The sequence below is a fragment of the Heteronotia binoei genome, chromosome 3 (assembly GCF_032191835.1).
Source record: "Heteronotia binoei isolate CCM8104 ecotype False Entrance Well chromosome 3, APGP_CSIRO_Hbin_v1, whole genome shotgun sequence".
Taxonomy (NCBI): domain Eukaryota; kingdom Metazoa; phylum Chordata; class Lepidosauria; order Squamata; family Gekkonidae; genus Heteronotia; species Heteronotia binoei.
Window position 1 is genome coordinate 164,144,255 of NC_083225.1, and position 6,658 is coordinate 164,150,912.

Below are 6,658 nucleotides of genomic sequence, written 5' to 3' on the forward strand. Positions count from 1 at the left end.
CAGTTGCGCCAGCACGTGGCTAGACAGTCCCCGCGGGTTTCCTAACGCCACGTGATCAGCGTTATGCTGCAGGGCCTAGAGCGACGCAAAGGCGGGAAAAAGTGCTGGTTACCGCGGGGTATAAGAAGGCGACGCAGGTTGAGTGCGTACATATGAAGGTTCAACCCAAGGCTAAATCTGGAAGGGGGGGGGACTTGAAAAAGGGTTTTACTTTAAGGATGAGGGACGATACAAGAGCTGGGCGCCGGAACCCGCATTCACGGCTGGTTTTCAGTCTGGAAGAGGAAAAGAATGACAAAGTTTGCCAGGACCCCTGTCACATCCAGTGAGTGCCTGCCTTTTCCTCTCACTGTTATCCCCTGAAAAGGCAGAAGTTCTTTGGGTTGATAGAAAAGGGGATCAAAGATCTCTCCTGTCTTGGATGCAGTTATATGTTCCTTGCAGCTTGGGAATGCTGCTCCATACAGAGGTCACCTTAGAAAATCAGATGGCTGTTGTGGTTTGGAGGGTTTTTTGGCTAAGTTTTGGAGTGCTAGCTATGCCCATGCCTGGCTCAGTCTGATCTAGCCATGGTTATCCATGCCTTAGTTACGTCTAGATTGGACTACAGTGCTGCGCTCTGAAGAATTTTGGAGGCGGCAGCTAGTGCAGAATGCTGTAGCCAGACTGCTGGGCAAGGCCAGTTACCAGGATCCTGTGACCAGGGCCAGCCATAGAGTCTAGGCAGAGCTCGCTTCTAGCACTCCCTCCCCCACACTGATAATGTCACCGAGTCACATGGGGGTGCCCAATTTGGCACCCCCAGAAGGCTGGCCCACTAGACAATTGTCTAGTTTGCCAATTGGCAGGGCCTGCTCTGCCTGGGATGCCATTATTACAGCTATTAAGCTGGCTTCCAATCCACTCCAGAACTATATTGAAAGTGCTGGTTTTGTCCTTTAAAGCCTTGCATGGTTTGGGACCAGGAGGGACCATCTTCTCCCAAATGTCCCTGCCCTGTTATTGTGTCTTTTGAGCCTGTCTTGCAACAGGTTTTCTCCCAGAACACCACTAGTGGTCACATATAGCTCTCAACTCAAAATGGTTAAGTGTGTCATCAGTAACTTAGAACTTTTACTGGATAAGAAGAAGAAGAAGAAGATATTGGATTTATATCCCGCCCTCCACTCCGAAGAGTCTCAGAGCGGCTTACAATCTCCTTTACCTTCCTCCCCCACAACAGACACCCTGTGAGGTGGGTGGGGCTGGAGAGGGCTCTCACAGCAGCTGCCCTTTCAAGGACAACCTCTGCCAGAGCTATGGCTGACCCAAGGCCATTCCAGCAGGTGCAAGTGGAGGAGTGGGGAATCAAACCCAGTTCTCCCAGATAAGAGTCCGCACACTTAACCACTACACCAAACTGGCTCTCTTTCCCTGCCCTGTTCTCTTTCACAAGTACTGGGGAGCAAACCTTTTCTTGTGCATAGACAATCTCAAACAATTCCTCCTTCACAATAATACAAATGATTTGAACATGGGCACTTTGCTGCCACATGCACCCAGACAATCATTGTACCTAACAACATCAACTACACCTTCTCAGGCTTATTTACATGCTCATCTTCTAACATTGTATTTGCCATTAAATGCCAACAATGCCCTTCAGTTGTGTACATAGGGCAAACAGGTCAAACTCTACACCAAAGGATAAATGGATGCAAATCTGACATCAAGAATCACAAGACTGAGAAACCTGTAGGAGAATACTTCAGCCTTTCAGGACATTCAACGAGTGACCTCCAAGTAGCTGTTTTATTGTGAATGAACTTCAAGAACAGACTAGAAACAAATTGCCAAGTTGCAAGTAATTACACGCTTAGAACAATGGAATCCCCAGGGCTTAACAGGAATATCAGTTTCTTATCTCATTACATATGTTAACCTCATTAAGTTCTTATATCTGTATTCTCACCAATCCCCCAGAAGGGCCATATGACCTCTTTATTTTATTTCTTATTTGGAATAATAGAATAATAGATTGTAATTAACATAATGAATAGTAGAATGTAATGTAATTTGGAATGGTAGATTGGAATGTATTTCTCTGGTCTGGAGACAGGGGAGATAACTCTACACAGCCAGTCACTCCACTTTAAAGAAGAAGATGCTGTAAGGTTGCCTTCATGCTTGAGAGGGAGACAGATGTAGAATAATGGCAGGGTTTCTTCAATTAATTACTCTCAGCATTCCATAATTAAGGATACATCAATCTCCAATTTTGACATATTTATTTCCTTTGATATGTTTCCCTCCATATAAACTAAGCTTGTTATTTCTGTTTGGTCCTTGGATCTATTAAACATCTTCGTTATACTGTATGCTAGTTTATCGCTCACCCTTTAACTAGTATATGTATGGACTGGTAATTTCCATTTCACTGTATCTGAAGAAGTGTGCCTGCACACAAAAGCTTATACCCTAAATAAAACTTAGTTATCTTAAAGAATCCACTGGACTCCAACTTTGTTCTGCTGCTTCAGACCAACACAGCTACCCATCTGAATCTATCTACAAGAGGGAGATAGAGAAGAATGCAGCAGCTTCAGCTACCATAATCAGTTTTCTTGTTGCCCACCCTTTTATTGGGGGATCAAAATGATATCCTGCACAATCTGGCATAGTAATGTTCAGTCTTTCCAGAAGAGCAGGCTCCTGCTGCTACAACATATACCCACCTCATCAGGGTTTGAGCAGCCAGCTTACCCTGCTTACGATAAAAAGGAATCCACTACTGAGTAACCTCTTATTAATATCCTGCTGCTTCATGTGTGTGCCAATGGCAGCAGGGAGTGTGATGCCTATGCTCATTATATGTGTGTACTGGCAGCAGTTCTTTCCAAAAAGAATGAAAGGGAAAATTATTTACATTGTTTATACCCTCCCTTTCTCCCCAGTGGGGATGCAAAGTGGCTTACATCATTCTCCTCACCTGCATTTTATTCTCACAACGACCCTTTGAGGTGGGTTAGGCTGAGAGAGCATGACTGGCCCATGGTCCCCCAGCAAGCTTCTGTGACACAGCAGGGAATAGAACCAAACCCTAGTCTGACAGTCAGACCCTAGTCTGACACTCCAGTCACTACTTCACACAATAATAATTTTTAAAAATATGAATGACAAAAAGTAAAAATTATATAACAAGGAAATGTGTACTATATGCAACATTCAGTATTTAATTTTAATAACAAACACAAAAAGAAAAAAAATGCACAGGGTAGGGGGTGCTGGCATCAAATCTGTAACCGCCCAATCAGATTCCTTTCCATGAAAAGTTCTTCTTGTTCCAAGTTAAATTTAAGGGGGGAAACTGCAACACTAGCAGAGCTTTGGTTTTGCCATTCCAAGTCCATTGACTTAAATGGAGTTAGAACAGTGTAACTCTGCTTAGGATTGCATTGTACTTCCTGTTATGGTCTCCAGTTATTAAAGACCAGGGATTCATGGGAGGTTCTGCTTTGATCCCATGACTTTCTACACACACACTGCTGTGTACCTACAAAAAGAATAGACTTCTTTCAAACAGAATCTCTCTAACCGGAAACTTGTCAGAAGTGGCTGGATAGTCATCTGTCAAGACGTTTAGCTCCACTTTCCTGCCCCAGGGCAAGGGGTTGGACTGATGATCCCTCTGGTTATTTCCGACTCTATGGTTGCATTCACCTGAACAAAGGCAAAGAGCATTAGGTAATTTGAACAGACCTGCCTTGCTTTCTGTGTTGCTCTCACACTCTTTCATGTAGAAGAGAACATTCCTCAGTTTTTGCTCCCATGAACAATGTTACATGAAATGGTTGTCTTTGAATGTAGACGTTCAAAGTAGATATTGCATAGTTGTCCATATCAGATCTTGATTAGTAAACATCCGATTGCACGTACCTAATTATTTGCTCAACCATCCAGGAATTGTCAAGAGATTATGTACTAATTTCAAATTCCAACTACTATCTGCTGCATCACACTAATGTTGTCATTTCAAAAACTGACATATGTCAGATGCATTGTGGGTGGTTCAGCTGCCTCAGCAGAGGCAAGTGGGGCTAAGAAGGAACTTAAATCCAAAGTCAATGGGGAGATACACATATACAGAACTAAAACAAAATTCTATTATCCCCTTCTCAAACGAAGGGGCTTTAACACCACCAACCCTGGACTTCAATGTTGTTGTCATTACTCATGAATTCCAAACTCAGAAAAGGAATGGCAAGCTGTCATTAATCATCTCCGAGTAGGCGGCATTCCTACCAAACCTCATGTGAAATCTACATCAGCTATATAATAGCAAACCTTCCGCCATTCAAAGTTGTAGCATCCTTGATCAGTCTCGCAACAATTAAAGCTTGAGTTTTGCAACAGAAGCAGAGCCCTGTAGCGTTTCCTATTCCCACCTGGGTTTCCCTTTGATCGGGCGGGTGGCGTGCTTTTCTGAACAGCAGTGTCATTTAAGAGCTGCGCCTCTTGCAACAGGGTCATCAAAATTTAATTATCACCCTCGTATAGAAATCTAAGTCGGACCAACGGTGAGTCAGCAGAAGAGACTTGTCTTCCAGCCAGGTCCCCGCAGTTCTTTCGACTCTGTTTCACTCATCCCATAAACTTCCCATGTGTATCATTCTAATGCAGTAACATCTCCTAATTATAATGTATGCAAATGTTGTAGATGGTTATGTAATTTAGTACAAGTGGAAAGGGAGACATATGGAGAAAAGGAATGCAATGAGATATAAAACATGTAAGATGGCGATGTAAAGAACACACACAAAAAACACAGCAAAGCAAAATTTATAGGGAGGAACCAAGGGAAGAGAAGGGCAGCCACCGCTAGAGATTCATTTCTTGTCAAGAAAACCTGTCTGTTTGACCAGCTCTCTTGTTACAAACGTGGCTATTTTTTAATAACAAATTTCCCTATGCATTAGATATGCATATATGAATGACACAAATCTCATTACTTCAAAGCATGCATGTGTGCGCATGTCTGTCTATTTACTTATTTATTTCTACGCCTGCCTCTCTCCTGAGCATCTTAGGACCCAGTGGGAGGAGGAACCCCTCTGTCATCTTCTGGGTGGCTGTTCCAGAGGTGTGAGGCAGGCACTGAAAAGGCTTAAGCCCAAACTGTAGTCAAACATGCTTTTATCAAATAGACCTCTGGTAAACAACAGAATGAAGCTGCCACATAGGAACATTCAGGGAGAGGCATCGCTTCAGGCAGTGTCGGCACGTGGAGTAGGCAAGATAGGTGGCCGCCTAGGGCACCACCTTACTGCAGGGGCAGGTGGGCCATCCCTGCTTGCACTGACCCTAATACTGTGTGGCTTTCTTTCTTCTTTCCAATCACTTGGAGCGAAGAAAGAATGCTGCACCACCTGCCCAGCAGCCCTCTCCCACTTTGGAGGGAGCTGAGCAGGGGCCACAAGGGGTGATGTTTCTTCGCTCTGAGCAATTGGAGTGAAGAAACAACAGCCCCACAGTCCCTGCTCAGCTCCCTCTGAAGTGGGAGAGGGCTGCTGGGCAGGGGGCATGCCGTCATGATGATGTCACTTCTGGGCAACGTCATCACACTGCGTGTGCTTTGTGTGCACGATTATAGACCATGGGGGAGCAGCAATGCAGGGTTCTTCCTTGGGTAGCAGAAACCCTAGCGCCGGGGCTGGCTTCAGGTATGCAGACCCCAGGAATAAAGGACTTTAAGGAAGGCACCAGCACCTTGAACTGGACCCGGAAAGTACTTGGCGGCCAGTGGTGGGACCTCAGAATAGGAGTGCTACGTTCAGAACTTTGTCTGTAGAAAAAGCCCAGCAACAACTAATTTGCATATTAGGCCACACCTCCTGGCAGCATTGTTTCACGCCGGGCTTTTTTGTAGGAGAAAAACAGCAGGAACTAATTTGCATATTAGGTCACACCTCCTGGTGCCAAACCAGCTGGAACTGCATTCCTGTGAGTTCCTGCTCAAAAAAAGCCCGGGTTATGGCCCTGCCAGCAAGCCCCAGACAACAAATAGTCTGCACCAGCTGCAGTTTCCAGGTCATCTTCAAGGACAGCCCCATCTTTAGTATGGTAGGGTCAGGCCTCAGATTCAGAGGGAGCTCACAGGAGCACAGCTCCTGAACCTTTCTGAGAGTTCCTTCTCCTCCATCTGAGAGTTCCACCTCCTTGTCCATTGAATTGTATGTGCAGCAGCATAACAATCCCTGGATGAGCTTCACCACCTGTTTTTCTACAAAATGACCACTGGGTAGGGTAATCCAGAAGTGACTGAAATACGGAACAGCGTGGCCATAGCAGCTTTCTGCAAATGGGAGCTTCATAACTCGACATAGCTGAGAAGGGGGGAGCTTTTGTTTTTGCTCATCATACATACTTCTGTCTCCAGCAGGAGACTAGGATCTAGCCAGACTCCCAAGTTCTTAACAGCTTTTTTCAGCAAAAGCTACGCACCATCAATGGTAGGAAGACTGATTCACTTTACAGCAGTGGCCCTTCCAACTACCGTCAGTTCCATATTATCTGGATTCAGCTTCAGTTTATTCTCTCTCAGTGCTTTTATTGTGGCATTCAGATGCTGCGCCAGGACAGAGACAAGAGCAGCTGGTGGCTTTTTCAGAGTAATGTATAA